This window comes from Mytilus galloprovincialis, chromosome 7 (genome assembly GCF_965363235.1).
Source record: "Mytilus galloprovincialis chromosome 7, xbMytGall1.hap1.1, whole genome shotgun sequence".
In the NCBI taxonomy this organism is placed as follows: Eukaryota; Metazoa; Mollusca; class Bivalvia; order Mytilida; family Mytilidae; genus Mytilus; species Mytilus galloprovincialis.
This window is the reverse complement of record NC_134844.1, coordinates 26,275,810-26,289,202: the sequence shown is the minus strand read 5'-3', so window position 1 is coordinate 26,289,202 and position 13,393 is coordinate 26,275,810. Positions and strand designations below refer to the sequence as shown.

Below are 13,393 nucleotides of genomic sequence, written 5' to 3'. Positions count from 1 at the left end.
AGAAAGGTTCGATTTGACGTAGTGGTTTTTTTTCTTTTTTCTGTGTTATACATATTTCAATATCAGTGTTGTTTCTGTTATTAATTATTTTCTCCTTTTCCAGCTTGTATATTTGTCCATGTTGCACGTTTATGTACTATCGGTTTTAAGTTTGGGTGATTAGTACTTTTAGCTTTGAGATATATACGAGAGTGCTAATGTTATGCTTTATTCACAGAAACTTCACCAAATTATCTCTAAAGATAAAACATGACGTTTCCTATTATAGGAACAGCTACAGCCTACGGAGTAACTGAGCTCAATCTTTGTATTGAGTAAAGCTCACGATGTTCAATCTTTAGTTTTCTGTGATAATTGTTGTTTGTATTATTATCTTCTTATGGACACACAATTGATTTTTATTTTCGTCGTGTTCTCATTTGTTTCATTATTGGATGTTTTTGACATGTGAATATGCAACTCAGCATTTAATTTAAAATTAACCAAAACGAAATGACAGCAGTATCTTAGCAGTCCTGAAAAAAGCAAACTTATGTCTCGTCTGGAACTTATAAAGATAATTTGTTTGTTTGCTCTAGGTATAACAAATTAACACAAAAACTCTCAGAATTTCGGCTAAAGAAGAAGCAGAATTGTTTATTATGGTGACAGCAGATAACGATTGGTTCATTCCTTATATTGATAATCAAGTAAATAAAAAAATGAGGGAAGAGAATGAACTCTAAAATAAACAAGAATGTTTATTCAGTAAGCTAATGCGATGCTACATATATAATAAGAATCAATTTCAAATAATTATCAATGTTGTTTTTTTAGTTTTGCAGACTTTGAAATTATAACATGATATTTTAAACTGATTCAACATTAATTAATTAGTGGAAATATCAAAAGTTTCTGTTTTGAACCAAAGCATTAAAGAGTATTCCTTTCAGTGACTGTGTCTGTTTGGTCTGTAATTTCATATCAAATTCAGCACCAAAATATGCATTGCAATTTGGTATACATTTAGACTTAGAGCTAAAGAACTATAAAACAAATTATACAATCAATTAATTTCTGTGATAATGATGTTAAGAATTACATAACAGAACTTTATAGTCAATTTTAGAATCATCTAAACAATTTAATGGTTAAAGTGTCCAATAGAATTGACGTGGGAAGAATGACCAATTCACAAACAGATGCAGTTTCGTTAATTTATAAAATGATGACTCGTTTTCATTCATTAATTATGTTACTAAATATTGATATAAATGTACTAGCTTGTGTATAATCACAAAGACTTTTAAAAAGCTTTACCATATATTTTAAGCCTTGATTAAATTGGATTGGTAAAAAATCATATATTTTCTGTAACTTAAGACAAGTTCAAGACCTCAATAATTATCAAGAAATTAATATAGAAGGAACAGTAGTATTTATAGACAAAAGAACTTATGAAAGAACCAAAAGACGACTATGTTGCTGTAGGACCACATATTGTTGAATAAGCATAGTCAACATAATTATATGTGATTATTAAACATTTATTTCTAAATCTAGTTTGTAAAACAATGTAAATTATATTTAAGCTATTGTATTGCACAATTTTATAATTATACAAGAACACAAGATTTAAAAACAATGACTAGAACAGCCTTTCAAAAACAGTCCAACAAAACCGCACTATCTGTTTTAAACGCTTGGGCTACTATAGGTTGCACTTTGTAAACAATCAGCAGTTTGACAAACCACGCCTCCTTTTGGGGAGATATATAACATTCATAGATATTTTGTTGTGTTGACTAACTGGTTCCTAGATATGATATTTATATTTCATCTCATAGAGACTTAACTTGGAAATGTTACCAAGATAATAAACATATATAGCGACCGCCTTGAATTCTGGGAAAGACCCAAAGTGTAGAGAGGGGTAGTGCAGAATTTAAGTATTAGTTTAAACTCTTAATTCGGACATATAAATATTTAAAATATGTCACACAGCGCTATATTTTGAACTAAAAAAAATTGCGTTTTCTATATTTTACATAAATGCAACCTTTCACACATATGTGAAAAATTATTCTCAGGTCACGTCACCAAACATAATCTTATGAAACCGATGGAATTTAAAGCCTTAATAAATTTGTGACGTTCGCGGCTTTCTCGAGGTTGAAGTCGATAGTTTTAAATATTTCCTTCAAATACCTTAATCCAAACAGGAAAACCAATGGTCAAATCTACGTTAAAGCGGAAAAGGAGAAACACAAAATAACCACACTAACAAACAATAGCCAAACAACAACAGTCTTCTGACTTAGGAAATGTGCATGAAAAAGCCTGAAAGTTGTATACCCTATCAAGTGTCCAATATTAAGGACATAACGTAAAACATTCATGAACATGCGACTAACATTTAAGTAGTAATATTAGAATTATACGTGTAGTATTTGGTAGATATTGTCATGTTGCATTTTTCATATTGAAAGTTCAGCTTTTTTAAGAAGTACTAGATTTATTCTTAACACTGTAAAATCTTTTGTTTTCCTTTATGGTATCTTCACATAATTCAAATTCTTCATATTTCTATATCCTCTGTGCTATTCTTGGGTTAACCATTATTAGAGTTTCATGGGTACCCGCCTCATTTGATCCTGCTAAAATGGAAAATGATTTACTTATGTTTATTGAAAAGTGATAAAATAAACAAGTCAATTCAATTTATGTAAATATGCATCAAAGATAGAATAATAACATAAATTGGATCTAGCGTTTTAAAAATGTTACCAGGGTTGACAATGAACTGATAATGAAGTTTTATACGACGTATTTCATTACATGTAAAAACACATGTGTTACATTTGTACTCGTCAAAAGAGGGAGTAGTTTTAACTAATACCTTGTTCTTTTACATGCATAATTTAAACTAGCCTATTTTTCTTGTTAAATTATGTTTCGGAGATAGATTATGTAAAGTGAATGTACCTCAAATATTGATAAGTTTGACTCTATAATGTGCAAATTAAACCGAATGCTACTTCTGATGAAAAATATTAAAATATATAACTTCAAACTTAAACTAAAGTTTAATTTGATATAAAGAAATTTACTTTTTTTATAAATTCATCTGTTTGATTTCTGTGATGTAATGTTTAATTTCTAATATTGAGAGTAATTTTGTTAGGGGGTAAATATACTTTCATATTTCCATGACTATAACTCTACCTTTTACAATTTTATTTCTGTTTCTTCTTTTGTATAGTATATATCCAATTGAGATAGCTAGTACACACGTAATTGCTCCACCAGCAACTAAACCAGCAATACTAGACACATTTTGTGTCTTTCCTACAATTAAAATGAAAACTCAAACTCAAAACGAGAACAAAATAACGTATTATATCTACAAACAAATGAAAATGAACACTAATGTTTTTTCTAACATGGCAAAGAGCTTATACATCAATAAAATCGTTTTTGTTCTGTTCATTGAAATCAAACTTTCAATACTGTGAGTTTGTGTCTTTGGTTATTGTGATAGTTGTTTTTGAGATAATTGCAGACATAATTAGTCAATTCATTTACATTTTTTTTTTACAAAATAGTGTATTGCGGGTTATAACACAGTACAAGGCAAATGAGGTTTTAATTTCATTTATTATTTAAACTTTATTAGAATCCTTTTTCAGTGCATGACACGTTTTGCTATTCGTATTTTTGTTTGTAGGATAAACCACGATATTTGTTCTTCTCATCAATTAAGGATGATCTGCAGTTTTTGCATCCATATTCATTGCCTAGTATGGATAATCTCATTGACCACCAAACCACATAGCATTAGTTATGAAAATGAAGGAGATTACGTCTGATATTTGATACTCTTTTTTTTTTGTTCGAAAGACAAATGAATTAAACACATGTTTACCAACAAAGTTATGTCTTTGTTAACATAAAACAACAACATACCTGACATGAAAAACACATAATCATATAGACATAAAAATTAAGAAAACCCAATGGAAAGATTAATTATATATCAATAACATTGTTGGAAATCCTTTATCACGACTTAATAATAGGTTATATGAAGTCTTAAAATACTACAAAATTACAATAATTATATAATACACAACCTGTTTGTGGGGTCGAGTTTTAAGGTTTTCTAAAGAGAGTTTTGAGTACTTATTCTTCATGGATTAACAAAAAAATGATGTCTCGTCTAACAAACAGGTTTCTTATCGACTGATTCAATCTTTGAAAATATTACAGTCTTCAGCTTTTTTAATAGATATCAAGAATTTCTTAAATGGCCAAAAAGATAACACATCTAGGTAAAATGATCATGTGTCTTTTTTAAAGGAAGGAAGAACATAGTAGTTTGACACTTTGTTAACTGACGAGGCCATGTAAATATATTTGCATATACTAGTATTAAACAAGGTTAATCAAAGGTCAGAATAAGTTCTATGGTGACCCTCTCAAATTGCTAGAGCCTACTCATACCCATATACATTATATAAAATTGGTGAATTAAGTTTCACATACCCTTGTCTTCAGGATATGTTGTTGAAACATTTTTTAATATGCTCGTCGAATTGTAAAATCCACAGTGACAAGCGTAAGACACATCCAGGTCTGTCGCTGTGACATTTTTTATTACAAGCAAATAATTTCCTTTATCATGGATCACATTGTATTTTTTGCGGTCAAAAACACGAATATCAAACGATATAACCTCTTTTTCTGGACCTCCAATCCATTTGAAGATTCTCGACCCAAAACAGTCACTACTACCTGTCGCCATACATTTTAATTGTATGTCAACGCCATAAAATATCGGTACTGTCGTCAAGTGCCATGACACTAAAATATAAAATGGCAAATTCAATTTCAGCAACCGCTTAATGCTATCAATTATTAAGATAAGGCATTTAGAATGCTGCCGATCATACATTTTACTTTTATCAACTTTCTTTGCTTTTTTCAAGATCACTAAAATACTTCTTTTGAAACACATTGATCTTTTCTTTGGTGAAAAGATTGTTGAAAGGAGTTGTGTGCAAGTTATCATTTTGTACAATTTAAAATTTGCACAAAACAATTGTACAAATCATAATTTGTATTTATACTTTGTACAAATTGTAGATCGTCCAAGCATACATTTGTACACATTACAAATCGTACAAAATTTGACTAGAATTCTACGGAAGCGTATTAGCGCCACACAACTTTTTTTTAATATTCCTCCCTATATTTGCGAAACTACGCAAACCGTTCTGCTTGATATTATCAATTGTTTATCCTAATCTAATGGTTCGATCGATTTTATAAGTGGTTATCAAATGCCCTCAAGTTCATTACCACTACTGTTTATTCAATGATATATTTGATTAAAAAGAACAAAAATTAAATAGAACGTATTTTAAATACATCTGTGACAGAGTATATACCCGTGCGGAAATGTGTATTTACCATGTTCAGTCAATAGAAAAGGGATATGTTAAAAAACACAGCAACTCGGCCAGAAAAAAGCGCAAGGGCACCAACTGGTTCTTCAGCCCAGTGAGAACATCTTATGATTTTTTAGTTTTTGGTTACAGAGAATGACGTGGAAAATGATAATAAACAAATGCATCATTAATTAAACATACCTGAACAATCCTTTGCTAATATCACATTAAGCAGTGTTGAGAAAATGACAAAGATATATTGTAAGCTCTGTTTCTCTTTTCGTGTGCCAATCTCTGTAAGATTGAATCATCAAATGCTTTCAAGGTGTACAATTCATTAAACAAATAAGATTGAATTTTTGTGTTGATGATTTGAGTATTATGTAATGGAAGAACATAAAGTTAAATATTCGAGAATAATATGAATAAATGTCAATATCTAAATATACCGTGTGTAAAAAACTTAATTTATAGCACATTTTAATGTTCGATTAAACTCAACTTCAACATCAAATGTACAAACTTACCCATGATAAGCGAAAATAAAACCTCACATTGTAACTTTTGCAGAATTGCTTATACTAAGTATATTTCAAAACCAATAAAAAAAATCAACGGCATGATATATGACAAAACAATTAACAAAAAAAAAACAAATATGACGATTATCGAACTACAAACAATATTAACAGATGTCTGGCTTGAGGCAGGTAGACACATAAATAATATGGCAGGGTTAGCAATAATTGTGGGTGCTCAACCACATATCTGTAACCTAAGACCGGGGTGTACAGAGTTGTTACCTGCTTATACCATGCCACATATATCATACAGCATATGACATTCCCTACACACTATACACCACACATCACCGCTTAAAAACCATACATCATCCACTTTTGTCCTTTGCAATTGAAATCCTATATATCATTTAAATTTCCAATAATTCAAGTAGAATGATAGATGAAATTGGATGTTCAAACATTTTATAAATAGAACTGAAATTTAAAACAATGCAACTTTTATTATGCACCTTAAAGCAATTCTCATGCACCCTACCCCATAGGTCAAAATATGCACTTTATTCTTGAACACCATTACTGCATTACACCATTACACCATTACACCATGCACTACTAAAATGAGCACCAGTACACCATAAACGTTTTATTGAGAAGTTCTTCACATGTAAGGGTTGTTTACAATTTTTAATTTATTTGAAACTAATTTTAATCGTCCGGCTACTTAAGGCAAAGTTGTCCTATCTATAATAAAGCTGCAAATGTGAAAGATATCAAGAATTCCCTCTGTTGCTTCAATTATCACTGCACATATTCATAGAAAAATAAAGCCCACATTGTAATGCTGAACAGAGATTAGAGAAATACAATTACATAATTTCGGAGAAAAAAGAATGGTAACAATGTTGCCAGTGTGAGCAAAGTATACGAGTAAAGAGCACAAACGTGTTCTTAAATAACAGAATACACCATTTGATTTTTTAATTATATCTCAACTTTATATATTATTCATAAACTTTATTTGACACATCAACTAGGAGTAAGTAAATTGTAGGCATATTTGGATTGCATGTTGCAACATGTAATTTGTACAGTTACATCTGTGCTGCAGCAATTCAATACAACAGTACCACCCATTGTTTTGCCAGTCAATTACAACAACACCACTGCGACTATTCCGTCCAACTACATCACAATTAAAAAAAATTAAACACCCTCATGGTTGTAGCATCTATTGAACACATAGCAGCAAATTATCAAACAATAGCTTCTGCCATTAGTCACTCACTTGCGTGTAATTAGCAATACGAAATGTTTGAAACCTATAAATGTACAGTAAGCAAATGCCAGCAGGAAACAAATCAGACTGTAACCAACCAAAATCAACATACAACAATCTAACATATTCGTAAAGGACATCATGTATCGCGCAGAAACTAAGCATAATTGTAATAACTAAAATCTCTGATGAGCCTGTGTCGCTCACCTGATATTTATGGCACCCTCAACGGAGTTGGGGTGACGTATTGTTATTCTACGTTTCTTTTTTTTTCTTATTATGGCACCCTCAACGGAGTTGGGGTGACGTATTGTTATTCTACGTTTCTTTTTTTTCTTATTATTATTTCTTCAACACTTTGTTGTCCAGGCGATTTCTCGAAATCTAAAGGACCAAAGTTGATAGAACTTTACTATATTAAGGACCCCCATGTGCAGAGTTGCAGGAAACATGGAATGGTTTAACATGGCTGTCGTTACCATGGAAACGGAACAAATGTTAAAAAATCCAGCTTTTGTTTTTGGTTAGCTGTTTGGATATGCTTTAACTCAGAATCATTATATTTTAATACAATGGAGGTGCCCACTATATACAGGTGCTGGATGATTTTAGCACTCATTGGAACTACTTTGTTGCCATGGAAACTACACGAAAAATTTCAAAAATCTCAAAATGCTCCAAACTTCATGAAACTTCACAGTAACGATCAGCAACATTGGAAGATGTCGCATTTGGAGTTGGAATTTCAAAAATGTCTGTAGTTACCATGGAAACAATGCGAAAAGGTAAATAAATTAAAAAATAAATAAAAATCCTGCAAACTGGATGAAACTTAACAGAAATGGTCACTGGCATAAGCAGAGTTGACTTTTGAATTTGGAAATTTCAAAATGGCCACCGTTTCCATGGATACAGCAAAAATTTCAAAAATTTCAAAATGATCCAAACGAGATGAAATTTTACAACAATGTTAATAAACATGTGTAAAAACGCTCTTTGACTTTGAAATTTTCCAAATGACTGCCACTCGCCTGGCAATGGGGGAAGGGTGCCATCCGCTATTGCTTGCAATGGCAAATCTAGTTATTATTTTTCTTGCAACAAATTTTGTCCAGGCGATTTCTCGAAATCCAATGGACCAATGTTGATGGAACTCTACTATATTAAGGACCCCCATGTGAAGTGTTGCAGGAAGCATGAAATGGTTCAAGATGGCTACCGTTACCATGGAAACAATAAAAAGGTGAAAAAATCCAGTTTTGGGTTTTGGTGAACTGTTTGGATATGCTTTAACTCAGAATTATTATATTTTAATATCAATGTAGGTGCCCACTATATACAGGTGTTGGATGATTTTGGCACTCATTGGAACTACTTTGTTGCCATGGAAACAACACCAAAAATTTCAAAAATCTCAAAATGCTCCAAACTTCATGAAACTTCACACTGACGATGAGCAACATTAGAAGATGTGGCATTTGCAGTTGGAATTTCCAAAATAGTTCCTTTTACCATGGAAACAATGCAAAAAGGTCAAAAATTTCAAAAAAAGATAAAAATGCTGCAAACTGGATGAAACTTTACTGAAATGGTCACTGGCATAAGCAGAGTTGATTTTTGAAGTTGGAATTTTTAAAATGGCCGCCGTTACCATGGAAACAGCAAAATCGTCCAAAATATCCAAATGCTCCATACTTAATGAAACTTAACAGTAATGATGAGCAACATTGGAAGATGTGCATTTTGAAGTTTGAATTTTCAAAATGGCCGCCGTTACCATGGAAACAGCAAAAATATCCAAAATTTCAAAATATTCCAAACTTGACGAACAATGATAATTTTGAATGTGTAGATGCACTCTTTGACTTTGGAATCTTCTAGATTGTTGCCGCTCGCCTGGCAATAGGGGAAGGGTGCCATCCGCTATTGCTTCCAATGGCAAATCTAGTTTTATTTACAATTGATGCTTGCAATATGAAACCATTATACGTCTGCTTTACTTTCAGAGATATAAGCCAAAAACTGCATTTTACCCTATGTTCTTGTTTTAGCCATGCCTGCCATGTTGGTTGGCAGACAGGGTCATCTGAAACATTTCTGAAACTAAATACCCTAACGATGAAAGGGGCCAAGTTTGGTTAAATTTATCTCATTTGTTTCAGGCGAGAAGAAATAAAAGATTACATAAATTTACGAAAAATTGTTTAAAATCGTCTTTAAATAGCAATAACTCCTAATGGGGTCAATTGAACATTTTGGTCATGTTAACTTATTTGATGATCTTACTTATTGTTGTTCTATAATAATATTCAAAATAATAACCAAAAACTGAAAATTTTCCTTAAAATTACTAATTCAGGGTCAGCAACCCAACAACAAATGGTCTGATTCGTCGGCATATTCCAGGTCAGATAGAATTTACCTGTTAAAAATGTTTCCCCTTTCAAATTTGCTCTAAATGCTTTAGTTTCAGAGATATGAGCCGAAAACTGCATTTAACACCAATGTTCTTTTTCTAGCAATGTCGGCCATCTTGGTTCGTTGGCCGGGTCATCGGACACATTTGTTAAACAAGATACCCCAATGATGATTATTGCCAATTGTGGTTAAATTAGACCCAGCAAATTCAAAGGAGAAGACTTTTGTAAAAGTTAACGACGACGGACAAAGTGAACAGAAAAGCTTTGGACCAGGGCTAAAAATAACAGAAATAGGCCTAACGTATGACTAGATATTGATAGACAGTTGCCAATATCTCAAAAAGACCCAAATGTAATCAGATGATTTAACTTCAACTACCATAAAAACAGAGAAAGATATTGAGGTGAATAAATACTGATAAACATCTGGCAGGTTTTGTCAAATATTTTATAATGAGTAGAGATCATAAATACGACTGTTTGGTAACAAACCAAACTCTGATAAACATTTGGACAAATCAACCAATGAATAAATGAGTACAGATAATACAGACAACTTTTGTAACATATATACTGTAACAAACTCTGTGTCGTAGAGGTATAATGCAAGACAACACCAATCGAACATATAATTATAGAAAAGCAACGTTAAATGTTAAATCAAAACACTATTTCATTTGTTTGTAGATTGTAAAGAGGAGCGAAATATACCAGAAGGACAGCCAAACTCCTAGATCGAAAATAAACTGACAACGCCATGGCCAAAACAACCTAGGCAAACAGACAAATAAAAGTACACAAGAAACAACATAGAAAACTAAAGATTAAAGTAAAGTAAAACATAAAGAATAAAGTAAAGTTAAAATTAAAGACTAAAGTAAAGTAAAACGTAAAGACTAAAGTAAAGTACACCATTTAAATAAACAAATCTGAAAAATCGTAGACATTTAGACAAGGTCAATTGTAAACGTGCATCCAATTTTGAAAAAAATGTCTCAAACAAATCTCTTGAAGTTAAAACAAAAAGGTCATAGACAATAGGACATTTGTTTAACTGTAAGTATGTGCTACAACAACATAACTTACCTCAATTATTAACTCCTGTATTGCAATAAATAAATAGCGATAATATTACTATTAAATACCTCTAGGGAAAATATTCTATAAGGTTGATCTATGAAGTCAGATACATTCATACAAGTTAGAGGTTTAATGTTATAAAACCATATTCTATCCACCATTTTCTACATTTGAAAATCCCTGTTCTAAGTCAGGAATATGACAGTCGTTGTCCATTTGTTAGATTTGTTTTATCACTTGATTTTGCCATTTGATCTTGCTGACTAATAATATCCTTTCTCAGCAGAGTCGAGAGATATGAAAAACTATCGCAAGAAACTAAAGAGGTACGTGGCATTGTCAATGAACTTGACATAGAATAGACACGTCGTCATAAGTTAAATAGCGAGAAACAGATTATCATTGGTCATCTCAACTCGATTGCTTTTCTCAATTTCGCCGTACCAGCTCAAGCAAAAGTATCAATCTCGTTGAGATGATCAACGATGATCTATAATAAAGGGGTATCTAAATGAAGCTCTTGATTGAGTAAATTATAAATGTTAAGAAATAATACAATTTTAACCAATTTTGTTACTTTTTGCAACCAACAATAATGTCTGCAAATAAGTAGTGCCTTGATTTGTAGTGCTTGTCTGCTTATGTGTCTTAGACAGTTATATATGATTTTCACAATAACTGCTCATTTAGATCGTTTTACATTTCTACATTTACATCAAATGTATTTGTTCAGTGTATATTATTTACTTGTATTAGTTAGTATGTCTTTTGAATGAGTTAAACCATTTCAATTGATATTTTATAGTGAGAACGTCTATGTTCTGATTTTTAACTATTGTTTTACGCTAGGATGAAGTTCGGCGCCTGTTAAAATGTTTGAACCCACTGCATTTGTTTGCACTTGTCTAAAGTTAGGAACCTGTTGTTCAGTGGTTGTTGTTTGTTGATGTGGTTCATAAGTGTTTCTCGTTTCTGGTTTTTTCTATATAGATTAGGCCGTTGCTTTGCCTGTTTGAACCATTTTGTGACTCTTTATAGCTTGTTGTTTGGTGTGAACCAAGACTCTGCTGACGGCAATACTTTGACCTATAATGGTTTAATTTTGCAAATTGAGACTTGGATGAAGAGTTGTCTCATTTTTACTCATACCACATCTCCTTGTATCTGTTTACTGCGTTTTAAATATTTTTACATAGTCATTATTTACTTTTTGCATGTCATTTATATCGTGTATGCGTCATGTCATAATTTGTTCGTAATAAGACGATAGAAAAGCAAATAGAGCTAATGTTTTCTATATACTAAAATTCGTCCATAAAGCTAATCATTTGTAATCTTTTCTTTATTAACTTACTTTTAATGAAGAAACATATGCTATATTCTCGTTCACGTGTCATTTGGGAAGATGATTTGTAGCGTGTTCACAGGTACTTTTTTGGAATGCAATAAATTCCTCTAGGTTAACTTTCAGATTCTGATCTAGAAAATAAATGTATGATGTTTAATTGGAATAACCTATAATAAGGTAAAGTAAAAAAAAAATTCTAATAAAAAAACGTATTTTTAAAAATACCAACCCCAGGGTAAATTCAAAAGGGAGAGATCTATAAAATCTGACAAAATCAAACCTTATACTTTAACAAGTTTGGGCTTTCTTAAAAGCTGTGGACTGCTTGGCTGTATCATAATTTAAGGTAATATATGTGCATACGGTTGCTGATTTGTATTAAATATTTATATTTCAATATTGAATTTCAGTGTGCAATGTACTCATTATAAAACGAATATGAATTAATGACAGTTGATCGGAACTGAAGTACACATAGTTGAATTTTCCGGCATTTCATGTCTAATCCTGAGACGTGAAAAGTCTGTGATTATTTATTTTATATAAGCCACTAGTTGTTGGTGTATCTCAGCTGCATCATAAAGCAATCAGAATTTATATGTGATATAAGTAATTAATTCAAGATGACGTATTTATCAACTCAAACTAATAGCTAGTCATATTCATGACGTGGTATAGGCATTTGCCATGGTTTCATAGCTAGCTAAAACGTCTCGCTTGTATAGCAGAAGTTATTTATAGTTTTAGTGAGCTTCCCAAACAGACATAAAATATTAGTGTAACAATTATTGGTATCCTTCAGTCAAAACTGTGTAAACATACATCACCGTATTAAAGCACATCCGACATAATAGTTCAACCATACACCAACTATAACATGTATAACAAAGAAGCATCAATAAACGTTGTTGTAGTTGATAATAAATTTGACAAAGACGCCAACAAGATTTTAGTTGTTTGTGCATATCGTACATATTAAATCTTACATGACACTTTTTAACTATCTTCCTCTTTCGTAACAAATTGTTTAAATGCAAAAAGTAAACTATTGCAATAGATTTTCATTATACATATATTTTATATTCACATAATTGTTTGTTTTTACTACCATGTTTATCCATTCAGTCATACCATTTATTGTAAATGCGTTTGTTTCAATAAAATATTGCCTATTGTCTATTGTCATTTTCTTGGTCAGACAGTGGGCGAATTACATTGCAATGCAATGCACTGCATTTTAAAACAATTACTTTCACAAAACCATACATTAAATTATAATAACAATGCTTTTGTCAAAGTAATGCATTAAAATACAA

General features: G+C 31.4%; 1 long non-coding RNA gene across 1 annotated transcript; it reads right to left on the bottom strand.

The window, feature by feature from the left end:
- Positions 1 to 727: 727 nt before the first annotated feature.
- On the bottom strand, positions 728 to 3,332 carry LOC143081596 (uncharacterized). The gene is made up of 2 exons (XR_012979980.1): positions 3,205 to 3,332; positions 728 to 2,636 (listed from the first exon to the last, which is right to left on the bottom strand). It is a non-coding gene; the product is annotated as an uncharacterized LOC143081596 (long non-coding RNA).
- Between the last annotated feature and the right edge of the window lie 10,061 nt (positions 3,333 to 13,393).